General features: G+C 44.6%; 1 long non-coding RNA gene across 2 annotated transcripts in view; it reads left to right on the plus strand.

Annotated features, from left to right (window-relative positions):
• Positions 1 to 12552, plus strand: part of LOC138286562 (uncharacterized) — a 220674-nt gene that overhangs the window by 6410 nt on the left and 201712 nt on the right. The gene's annotated exons all lie outside the window — the stretch shown is intronic.

A 12552-nucleotide genomic window follows, 5' to 3' on the forward strand; every position in this document is an offset into this window, starting at 1 on the left:
AAAAGTCTGCCTCCTCAACTCTAACCATACACATTTAGAATCCTGATGCAGCCCATATTTGAACGATCATGGTGGGGGGGGGGGTGTAATGCATTTGTTGCAAAACATTTAAATGAATGATTTTAAAATTGAGTTGGAAGTGGGCATTGCCTTTAGTGCACAACGGAAGCCCCAGTCCGCCGAGCTCAAAGTTGTGTCTAGTACTGAATTCCACTTCTCCGTAGCAACATGTGGTGTTGCCCTCCCATCCCTCTGTGGGGCACTATAAAGCTTGGTGACTAATTGCCTAGGTGTACTGCTGGCGAGTAAGGTTTGGAGCGCTCAAAGGGCCGGGGACGCAGAAAATATTTGGGGGTACAGTTCCTGCACTGCAGCTCGTAGTCTGCAGGATTCAAATGTCAAGAGGGACGTCGCGCACTGAGCCTGCAGAAGGTCGAATAGCTCATTAAACGTCTCTCCGGGGTATACGTCCCCCATCGTCTTCAGCTTGCTCCCTTCCAGAGGGTTAAGTGTCAGCCTCTCCTGGGTGACTGAGAGGGTGATATCTCAGTGGGAGCTGGGCCGCTCGTGCACCCAATATCCTCCACGCCCCCACGTGCAGCTAACAGTATTAGTGTCATCATGTGTTCATGTTCTGCTTTGGGGGGAAATGACCGTAAGGGAGACAGGTGCGGATCATCACTTTTTATCACCAGATGTGGCATTAAGGGAGGCAGGTGGTACCAATAATGGGTGAAATGTGCTTGAGCACAGAGATAGTAAAGTTGGAAGTCTGGCGCACCAAACCCTCCCTATTCATAGGGTAGTGTAAGTGTGTCTGTGGAGATCTTAGTATTCAATGTAGTATCTCCTTTAAGAACTTTAGAATGCGATGAGGTAGCAAGCTGAGGTCAGGAATGGAATGATGGGGGGAGAAGGATCTTAAGAGGAGAGAGAAAAGGATGTGCCTATGATTGCTGAAGGTGTTATGATCTTTCAACTATAATAAAGAAAAAACTGTGAAACGAAGAGGAGTTCTGTGGAGTGAACTTTACATTGGCGACGAGGACCTGTGCAGGAGACAGGCTAAACAACACCTTCACTCCTGGATTATAATGAACAGCTATTCATTTTGGCCTTCGAGGAAACGTGTACAAGGAAAAAGGTACTTAAAACTACAAAATTTGTAATATTATTTCCTGCCCTAAAATTGCTTTTAAATCAGCAATTCTTATACTGGAATCGCGTTAATACGCGATACTTTTACTTTATAGAAATCCTTTTCTGAAACTGTGCCGTTAAGACTGCTCGCGCGCACCGTTTAAAAGACGCGACTGAAGCAGCTTTCAACACGCGCTATTACAACGCGTTAGCGCGAGCCTCAACAATAACTTCAATGATTTTCAACACGCGCACAGAGAAGCGTGTCTAACTCGCATTTGTCTAGCGCGACTGAAGCAGCTTTCAACACGCGCTATTACAACGCGAGCTTCAACAATAACTTCAATGACTTTCAACACGCGTACAGGGAAGCGTGTCTAACTCGCATTTCTCTAGCGCGCTAATTTAAGGAAAAGGGGAACACAAATAAAATAAAGGAAATCTTACCTGCGTCTTCTATCGAGGAGGAGAAAAAGGAAGTAGGACCTAAGGAAAGAGGAAGTGAAATAAATGAAAGAGAAATAGAAAAAAGACTATTTCATTACTGGAATGATGAAGAGAGAATAATAAAGGAAAAACTGAAGTGACACTATTTCTATTATTTATTTTATTTGTAAACTAAATATATGAAAATCTGGAAAATGAATACATAATTTACACAAGTGAAAATAACATACATATCCAACTGGAAAAAGTGATATGTATAAATAATGGGTGATCAAGGTATATCAGCGCCACCACCGTTCCTAGCAACTCCAGGTGATCCATCCATACCCTGGAAACAATGGAAGAAGATATTTAACACTTATATGTTAGCTATTGGGAGTGATCGATATGCCCCTCCGAGGCGCCAAGCCATATTGTTACATCATCTTGGAATTGAGGGCAGAAGAATATATGAGAATTTACCAGAGGTATCACTAGGAATGGGAGACGGTCAGCCTTCTAACGTCTTTGAGATGTCTATACAGATGTTAGACATACAGTTCATTCCGAAGACGAATCTTGTGTTACAACGTCATAAGTTTTTTTCCAGAGTACAACAAAGAGATGAAGATATTGCATCCTATGTAGCGAGTCTAAGAGGTCTGGGGCTGTCTTGCGAATTCGATCATTTACTGGATTCCCTAATAAGGGACCAGCTTGTGAGGTGTGCAAGTGACAAAAGAATACGTGAAAAATTATTGATGAAGGATCCAAACTTGGAAGAAGCAATACTGATTGCTAAGAGAATGGAGCATGCAGCTGTATGGCTGCAAGAAATGGATGTAAAATCTATACAGGTTGAACAAGGAGTTATGGCAGAAGTTAATAAAAAAGAGGAACCTCGCGGTGCAACACGATGGAATAGAGGTGATAAGAATGGTGATGACGTAAAAATCAGTAAAGAGGAAAGGCGTAAAACACAGGAATGGAGAGTTATAAAATGTTATCGATGTGGCGCCCCAGGGCATATAGCTTCCAGTAAAACATGTGCTGCCAGGAATGCTATTTGTCGCAACTGTGGGAAAAGGGGGCACTTTGCCAAAGTTTGCAGATTTAAATGTGGCATGGATAACAAGATGATTCAGGAGGTAGAAGACGTGTGTGAGACCATGGAAGATATAATCCTAACGGTTCATGGACAATTGGTCTCTCACAACTGTGAGGTAATTTCACTTCAAGGGGTCAAGAAGGAGAGCACCGAAGCACTAGACAAGCCACATATCCAGGCCATGTTAGATGGTTTTCTGGTGAAGTTGTTGGTGGATTCGGGAAGCCTATTCACCCTCATCTCAAAGGAAGTATTTGATTCTGGATGGGCAGAATCCTCACGTAAAAATCTAATAATTCCTGATATAAGAGCTGTGGGATATGCAGGGAGAAAAATAGAGATTATAGGAATGTGCTGCATGACTATTTCCTTTAAGGGAAGAATCATTCAAGGGAAAGTGTACATTACAGACTTTGGTACAAATCTCCTTGGTTGGCGCCATCAGAAGGACCTTGGAATAATTTTAAATCCGAATGCAAAGGAACCTGTGTCACTTACTGAGGAGATAAGTATTGATGTTGTGAGGGAACCAGTAGAACATGATCTGGTTGCAAGATATCCTGAAGTTTTCTCTTCTAAATTGGGTCTTTTGAAAGGATTTGCGCATAAGATTATAGTGAAAATGAACACTGCACCTATTGTACACAAGGTAAGAAATGTCCCAAATTTAATGAGGGAGCCATTAAAACAAGAATTGGAAAAATTGTTGAGAGAAGACATCATCGAACCGATAGAATCCTCAGAATGGTTGGCTCCGGTGGTCGTTGCACCAAAGGAAGATGGAAAAATTCGCCTATGCATTGACCTTAGAGACCTCAACAAATGTATATGGGTCGATCGTCAACCTCTTCCAAATATTACAGAAATGTTATCAGTGAAAGCGAAGGGTAACATATTCAGTGTTTTGGACATGTCTTCGGCGTACCATCAAATAAACCTGCATGTTGATTCGCGACATTTAACATCTTTTGTAACACCGCTAGGAGCTTTTAGATATAAGAGAATGCCCTTTGGGCTTGCCTCTGCGTCTGCGGTGTTCCAAAGGATAATGGAACGAATTTTTGGTGACATGACTCGTGTATTATGTTTTCAAGATGATATACTAATCGTAGGGGAGAATGAATCTGATCACGATCTTTTATTTCATGAAGTAATGCAAAGGTTAAAGAGAAATGGCCTAACAATTAAGAGGGAGAAGTGTCAAATTCGTAAAAGGGAAGTGACATATTTGGGACACACAATAAATAAAGATGGAATTAGGCCAAAGAAGAGCATTGTCTCGGCAATCGAGCATGCTCCAGAACCAGCGTCAAAAGAAGAGTTGAGGTCATTTCTGGGTCTTGCAGAATATTGTTCCAAATTTGTTAAGAACTTTACAGAAATAGTTGAACCATTAAGGAAACTTATGAAGAAGGGAGTAGCGTATGTATGGAGTGATAGTTGCGAATGTTCTTTTCAAGAACTAAAAGATCAGATTTCGAAGGTTCCAACTTTAGGAATATTTGATTCACGTGCAAAAACCTTTTTAACAACTGATGCTAGTAATGTAGGTATTGGAGCTGTGTTAACTCAAGTTAAGGATGGTGAAGAACGCATCATTGGTTTTGCATCTAGGAGGTTGCAGGGCGCCGAAGTTTCATATTCTGTGATAGAGAGGGAGGCCCTGGCTTGTTGTTGGGGAATAAACCATTTTAAATTTTATTTGTGGGGTCTACCCTTTAAGTTGAAGACTGACCACAAGCCACTTACCTATATTTTTAAAGGGGGGCGGGGTTTAGAAGGTGGTATTACTCCGCGAATTTCCAAGTGGTTATTGTCGGTATTGGGTTACAACTTTACGGTGGAATTTGTGAAGGGTAATAAGAATGTTGTGGCGGACTACTTGTCTAGAGCGCCAGTGGATGATGGTGAGTTTCAGGAAATGGAGTCGAAAGATGTAGTGAGCACTATTTTAGGAGAAATGGCTATAACAGCACAAGAGTGGGAACAGGCAGAAGTTAGTGATGTAACTTTGCAAGTCGTGAAGGAAAGAGTAATTAATGGTTGGAAGAATGGTGATGAACAGGATTGTGATTTGGTAAGGTACTTTAGAATCAAGGATCAACTAAGTATAGTTAATGGAAGATTATTAAGAAGAGATCAACTTGTTCCACCTGTTAATATACGTAAACATATTATTGAAATTACCCATTGAGGACATCTGGGCAGGGGAACAATGAAAAGGAAGGTGAGACAGATATTTTGGTGGCCTGAGATGGACAAGCAGGTGGAAGAAGCAGTAAAAAACTGTGTGGCGTGTGCCAATAGCGATAAGACCAAGGTGTTGAGGCATGTACCCCTGGCTCCTGTGAAATTTCCTAATGGTCCGTGGGAAAAATTGGCTATTGATTTCATTGGTCCTATGTCTAGTTTGGGAGTGGGGTGTAAATATATATTGGTGTTAGTAGATTATCATTCTAAATGGTTCACTACCAAGGTAGTTGGGCACGTGAAAACTTCAGTAGTGATAGAATTCTTTGAGGAGGTATTCATGGAGGAAGGTTTTCCAAAATGTATTGTATCCGATAATGGGGTGCAATTTATATCATCAGAAATGACTGATTATATACGAAGAGTTGGAATCAAACATGAGAGGGTAGCTCTTTTCCATCCGCAAGCCAATGGTCTGGTGGAGAGGGTAAACAGATTAATAATGGAAAATATACAGTTATCTCTGGCGCATCGACTTCCATGGAGAAAAGAGTTGAGTAAAATGATATGGACTTATCGAACATCTCCCCATTCTACAACGGGAGTATCACCTTTTGTATCATTAAAGGGAAGGGAACCTGGTGTGTTGGAGTGCCCGGTGTGGTTGAAGACCAATAAAAACAGAGTGATGGTTGATAGAGAGTCAATAAGGGCAAGAGTTGAAAAGATGCAGGAAAAATGTGCCACGCATTACAATAGGAGGATGGGTGTGAAATCTTGTACAATACAAAAAGGAGATTGGGTGGCGGTAAGGAAGAAGGGTATAGTTCTTAAGGGAGAAAGCAAATATTTTCCTCCTCAACGTGTGTCGAATGTAAAAAAAAATGTGGTGGTTTTAGAAAATGGATCCACATGGGACATGGGGAATGTTTGCAAACTTAATCGTTGAAATATTTTTGTATGGTATTCTCATTATTGTATATAGTTAATTACATTGTGTTCATATTGATTGGTTGTGTTTCAATGAAAGGGGGGAGGTGTGTGGAGATCTTAGTATTCAATGTAGTATCTCCTTTAAGAACTTTAGAATGCGATGAGGTAGCAAGCTGAGGTCAGGAATGGAATGATGGGGGGAGAAGGATCTTAAGAGGAGAGAGAAAAGGATGTGCCTATGATTGCTGAAGGTGTTATGATCTTTCAACTATAATAAAGAAAAAACTGTGAAACGAAGAGGAGTTCTGTGGAGTGAACTTTACATTGTCCCAGTTAACCCTGGATTGTTTTTTGGCCCAGGCTAATGTTATCCTATGGGTACGGAGTGTTTTAACAACGTGCTGTGTCAGGGCAATAGGTATATTAATGAGGAGATCCAGAAATCTAGGTAGGACTATCATTTTCGTTATGACTATAGGATGTGCTAGGGACAAGGGGAGATGCAACCAGCGTACTACCTGTTCCTCAAGCTTCCTAATCGCCCTGTCATAACTGTAGTGGACTACCAAATCAGGGGCCCTATGCACCCAGATCCCAAGGTACTTAGCTGGGTTTGTGCTCCATTCCAGTGGGAAAGCCAGTTGAAATGGTAGAGTAAATGACGTTAGGGGGAACACTGCGGATTTCGCCCAGTTAATTCTTAGGCCAGAATAGCGTTAGTACCGGATGCACTCCCAAACCACCTGTGCCAGGTGAACATGTGGGTCTCGAACATAGAGCACCATATCATCCGCATATAACGAAATAGGGAGGGGCTGTTTCCAAAAGCGCAGTCCACTCTAGAGAATCAAGTGCTTTGGCCGCATCAAGGAGCACTGCGGCTTCCTGGACAGCAGGTTCTAAGTGATGGAGCAGTGCGAAGACAGTGCTTAAATTGTGCACCATGGATCGGATGGGAATAAAGCACGACTGGACCAGTAATACCATGTTGGTTAGTTGAGGCTGAATCCTGGTAGTTGGGATTTTTGCCAGTGTGTTGTCATCTGTGTAATTTGAGACAATCTGGGTAGGACTAGCAGTTATCTGGCGGTTTATCAGGCATGAGTAGAGTAATTATGATGGCTTCTCAAGGGGGTAGTGTCTGTTTCCCTTATGCCTCCTCACATATTGCATGCAGGTGTTTGGCTAATACGTCTGCAAACTCACTACAAAACTCGCCCAAGAGCCCATCCATTCCAGAGGAATCACCGTCAGGCAGGGTGCGAATAGCCTCCTTCACCTCCTTTACCGTGATAGGTTGAGTGAGGTATTCAGGCTGTGCCCCCCCACCCGGGACTACGAAGTAAATTCCACATCATCTAGATATGCTGCAACGTCTGTCGCGGAGGCAGAGGTACTCGATTCATATAGATGCGTGTAGAAGTCCTTAAAAGCATGCAGGATAGCTTGATTATCATCATGTGTGTCACCAGTTTCGGCGGTCAAGGAGGTGATATGTGTGTGGGCCCAGGGATGCTATAACTTAGCCTCCAATCTACGGCCCAGCCTGTCTCCCTTTCCGTAGGACCTCGCCACCTGATGTTTCAAGAGATAGCGTACTTCCTGTTCCTCCACCTCTTTATATTCAGTGTTCTGCTCCCTAATGGCGGCCAGTAGCTGGGGGCCTTTGTGCAGAAGTGTAATCTGCTTCCAAGGCCTGAATATTCTGTTTGATATCCTGTAATTGTGTGCTCAGGGGCTTCAGCACCCCCACCTGGGAGCCTATACAGATGTCCCTGATTGTAACCTTAAACGCCTCCCAAAGATTGTCTTTCCCTTCTACGGAGTCTAGATTATTGGCAAAATATTCAATGATGGCTGCACATAGGTTTTCTCTGAACACTGGGTCTAGCAAGTCCGTAGGCTGAAACCACCAATTAAATAGCATAGGTGTATGTGTGGGCAGTTCCAATACAAGCTTCATGAGCATGTGAGCTGACTGTGTACGTGGCGAGTGTTGTACCTCTATCAACCAGGTGCTAACGTCACGGGTCAACAACCAATCTAGCCTAGACCACGTACCATGTACAGATGAGGTGAAGGTGCTCTCCCCGCCATTGGGGTTGCGCAATCTCCAAATATCTACCAACCCGCTCTCTGTCATCCCCTCCCAAAGAGCTCGAGCTGAGTGCTTGCCTTGCCATTCCCCAGCAGCAGACGGATCTTGCAGCGGGTCAAGGTATGTATTGAGGTTCCCCCCTCAGTACGATGGCTGTTGACTGCAGTGCATGCGGACGCCGCCATATACAGACATAAAACTCTGGGTCACCTATGTTCGGCCCATAGGAGGCCACTATATTGATCCAGGTACCACAAAGACTGCCCTTCACATTTACAAAGTGCCCCTGGTCGTCGTTTCACAATGACCTAGCTTGAAGGGGAGCCATTTTTTAATCAGCAGTAAGACTCCACGAGAGTGGGGGGAATAAGATGATGCCACTGGGACTTGCACCCAATGGGCCCCTATGGCACCTTCAGTGGTTTTGGTGAGGTGCGTCTCCTGTAGGATAGCAACTTGAACCCGGTGTCTGTCCAGGTATGCCAGCAACTGGTGCGTTTTCCTGGGGTTGTTGAGCACATGGATATTCCAGGTTGCCAGTGTTATTTTCTCTCCATTGTGAGTCACCATAAATCATCCATATCTAAAAGCTGTTTGCCTCTCCCCATGTGTTCCTCAATTATGATAACACAGACCGTGTATAGCAGTGCAAATGTGATGTGTCAACAGTAAGAACAAACAACCCCCCTCAACCACTTCAGCATCCCAGTCATGCCAAATACATCACCCTGGTTCAACAACAGTAAACAACCTACATATACAAACATTACACAATACTGCGCAACAGACAGTGCTACACTGGTATAAAGAGTCATGTGGGGTGCACCATTCAAGGGGAGTATCTAGGAACACCACTCAACCTCCCAGTGAGCGGAGGTGGCTGGGTCGGACCATGTATTACCAGTGTCATATTTGCCCGTTCCGCCGGGGCCAGAAGCTGCACACAGTAAAGAACATATTGACCGTAGGCTCTATGCTTGTCCCTCCTACTTTAGTTAATGTATTGCGTAAACTGTAAGCAGCAGGGGTTCCATGTACAGGGTCTGTAGACGTTGCGTGTGCCTGGCCAAAATGCTTACAGGGCGGCCACTCACAAGGGAAGGAAGCCCACCTCATAGATTGCAGAGTAGACTCACGTTGCAGGGAGTGCAGTGGCGTAGTGTAGAGTGGTGCAGAGTAGGGCAAAGTGCTGTAGAGTGGAGTGATGCAGAGTAGAGTGGCATAGAGTGCAGTGGCATAGAATGCAGTAGTACATAGTACATTGGTTATAGTACGGTGGTGGAGAATGCAACACTGCAGAGTAGAGTGTCAGTGCAGTGATGTTTTGTGGAGTAGATTGGCACAGAGCAGTGGCGTAGAGTACAGTGGTACAGAGTAGAGGGCAGTGGCGTGCAGTTGTTTAGAGTGCATTGGCGCAGAGTGCAGTGGCATGGGGTAGAGTTACATAGAGTGCAGTGGAGTAGAGTGGCATACAATAGAGTAGCAGAGAGTGCAGTAATGCAGAGTGGTGCAGTGTCAGAGTGCAGAGTAGACTCATGTGGCATAGAGTGCAGTGGTGTAGAGTGGTGCAGAGTGGAGTATTGTAGAGTGGTGTAAAGTAGAGTATAGTGCCTAGAATGCAGTGGCATAGAGTAGAGTGGTGTAGAGTGCAGAGTTGCAGAGTAGAGTGTCAGTGCAGTGGTGTACAGTGGTACAGAGAACAGTGGCATAGAGTACAGTGGTGCAGAGTAAAGGGCAGTTGTTTAGAGTACACTGGTGTAGAGTGCAGTTGCATAGAGTGGCATTGGGCAGAGTAGAGTGGCATAGAATGCAGTGGAATAGAGTATATTGGTGCAAAATGCAGTAGTACAGAGCAGAGTGGTGTAGAGTATAGTGGCGGCCAGAGCAGTGTTGCAGAGTGTCAGCTTGCAGTGGTGTATGTAGAGTGCATTGAACTAGAGTGCAGTGGTCAGAGTGGTATAGAGTACAGTGGCGTAGAATAGATTGTTTCAGAGTAGAGTGCAGTTGCATAGAGTGGAGAGGTGCAGGGTAGAGTGCAGTGGCATAGAATGCAGTGGCACAGAGTGCAGTGGCATAAAGTAGATTATTTCACAGTAGAGTGAGGTGGCTTAGAGTGGAGAAGTGCAGGTTAGAGTGGAGGTGCATAAAGTGGCATAGAGTGTGATGGCATAGAGTAAAGTAGTGTAGAGTTCCGTGGCATAGAGTGCAGAGGTGCAGAGTAGATTAGAATGATGTACAGTGTATTGATGTAGAGTGCAGGGGCATAGAGTTGAGTGTTACAGAGTAAAGTGCATTAGCATAGAGTGTATTAGCTTAGAGTGCAGTGGCGTACAGTGCAGCGTTGCAGAGTGGCAGAGAGTGGAGTTGTGTGGATTAGATTGGTGTTGCCTAGACTGGAGTGGTATGGCGTGCAGACGAGCAGAGCGCAGTGGCTTAGAGTAGAGTAGTACAGAGTAGAGTAGAGAGGCATAGTGTGAAGTAGCATAGAGATCAGTGGCATAATGTGGAGTGGTTCCGAATGGAGAAGAGTGCAGTGGCATGGAGTGGCGTAAAGTGGAGTGATACAGAGTAGGGTGCAGTGGTGTGAAGTGGTGTAGAGCAGAGTGGAGTGGAGCATGCATGGTGTGGCAACACATTGCCATTACAGACAACACATTTTTGATTGAAATGACCATTACATTTGCACAGATATACAGTTTTTCAAATCAAACTATATTGTGCAGAGACGATGATGTGTGGAAATTGCATCACCTAATGCAATGATTTGTTTTAATCATGTAAAGGTATTTGTTTCCAGCACAGTTCAGAATTAACAAAAATGTGCTTGATTTGTACTTCGAATTCTGATATATTCTGAAGTCTATTTAAATGTTGTCATGTGATAGAAAAAACTCTTTCCTATCCCCAGTATCCAGCAAGATTGTCGCATAAATCCTCTCACTTTGAAGTCAGAGAAAGGAAAGCAAACACTAAGGGGCATATTTATACTCTGTTTGCGCCGGATTTGCGTCGTTTTTTTTTACGCAAATCCAACGCAAAACTAACGCCATATTTATACTTTGGCGTTAGACCCGTCTAGCGCCAAAGATTTTGGAGTTTGCGTCATTTTTTAGCGTGGACACCTTCCTTGCGTTAATGATATGCAAGGTAGGCGTTCCCGTCTAAAAAATGACTCCGAGGCATGTGCGCCGTATTTATACTCCCGGGCAAAAATGACGCCCGGGAGTGGGCGGGTCAAAAAAAATGACGTTCAGCCGCTTTAGCGTCATTTTTTAGCGCCTGGTCAGGGCAGGCGTTAAGGGACCTGTGGGCTCGGAAGGAGCCCAGAGGTGCCCTCCCATGCCCCCAGGGACACCCCCTGCCATCCTTGCCCACCCCAGGAGGACGCCCAAGGATGGAGGGACCCATCCCAGGGAACTTAAGGTAAGTTCAGGTAAGTATTTTTTTTAATTTATTTTGTGGCATAGGTGGGCCTGATTTGTGCCCCCCTACATGCCACTATGCCCAATGACCATGCCCAGGGGACAGAAGTCCCCTGGGCATGGCCATTGGGCAAGGGGGCATGACTCCTGTCTTTGCTAAGACAGGAGTCATGTCAATGGAGGGTGGGAGTAAAAAAAAATTGCGCAAATCGGGTTGAGGCAGATTTTTTGCCTCAGACCGACTTGCCCCATTTTTTGACGCCCAAGCTCCATTTTCCCCTACGCCGGCGCTGCCTGGTGTGGGTCATTTTTTTTGACGCACACCAGTCAGCTCCGCCGGCTAACGTCATTCCATAAATAAGGCGCCCGCATGGCACTTTGGAATGGCGTTAGCCGGCGTTAAATTTTTTGACACACAACTGCGTTGGCGCAGTTGTGCACCAAAAAGTATCAATACGGCCCTAAGTTCCCACCGAAGACAGAGCCTGACATTTGACTTTGTTCTTTGAATGCACAGCAAACATGATAAGATAAGAACAAGATTTACAGGCCTGTTTACAGAAAGAGAGCACTCGGCAGGATACTGTAAATAAGGTTTTGGCAAGGGAAGGGAGGAATTCAAGCTGCATAGCCTAAAACAAATAAAGCCAGCAAATTGAAAGCAACAAATTGTGAGTTACAAACCACAAGGCCAATGGCAAGCAACGGGCAGAATGCATTCACAAGGAAGCACTATGAATTTACTTAAAGTGACAGCTGTGGGATACTTTGTGGGGAAAGTCCAGTATTTTAGTCCATATCTTGCAGAGGTTTGGTACATCAATCACCCAGGCAGTATGACAAGAAGACCTGGAGTGGTTTCCATGTTGCAGGATAGGTCTGTACACCCATTCCATCAGTTTGCCACCATTTCCTATGGTAGAGAGCTTCTGGCACACCTCTTGTAGGGTTAGTGCTAGGTAGCAGACATGAAATAGGGCATTTAATGATTATTTAAGGTGGTTGTAAGTAAGAAGTTGACCGGGGTGAAGATGGTAGTCTGCCACAAGGGTTTGGAAATTTAGTAGCTCACTGTTCAGAAACAAAGTCCCCAATTTTAAGACACCTGCAACATGCCACTGATGGAGTTGCTCTGAGCACAGCCATCCTGTGCGCGTGGGAAGGCTTAGCAAAGGTAGTGCAGGAGCATAGGGTTTCTTTGTGTCAGTGAGTTTACAGGTTCTGGCAAGGCAAGA

This window comes from Pleurodeles waltl, chromosome 3_2 (assembly GCF_031143425.1).
Source record: "Pleurodeles waltl isolate 20211129_DDA chromosome 3_2, aPleWal1.hap1.20221129, whole genome shotgun sequence".
NCBI classification, from domain to species: Eukaryota; Metazoa; Chordata; class Amphibia; order Caudata; family Salamandridae; genus Pleurodeles; species Pleurodeles waltl.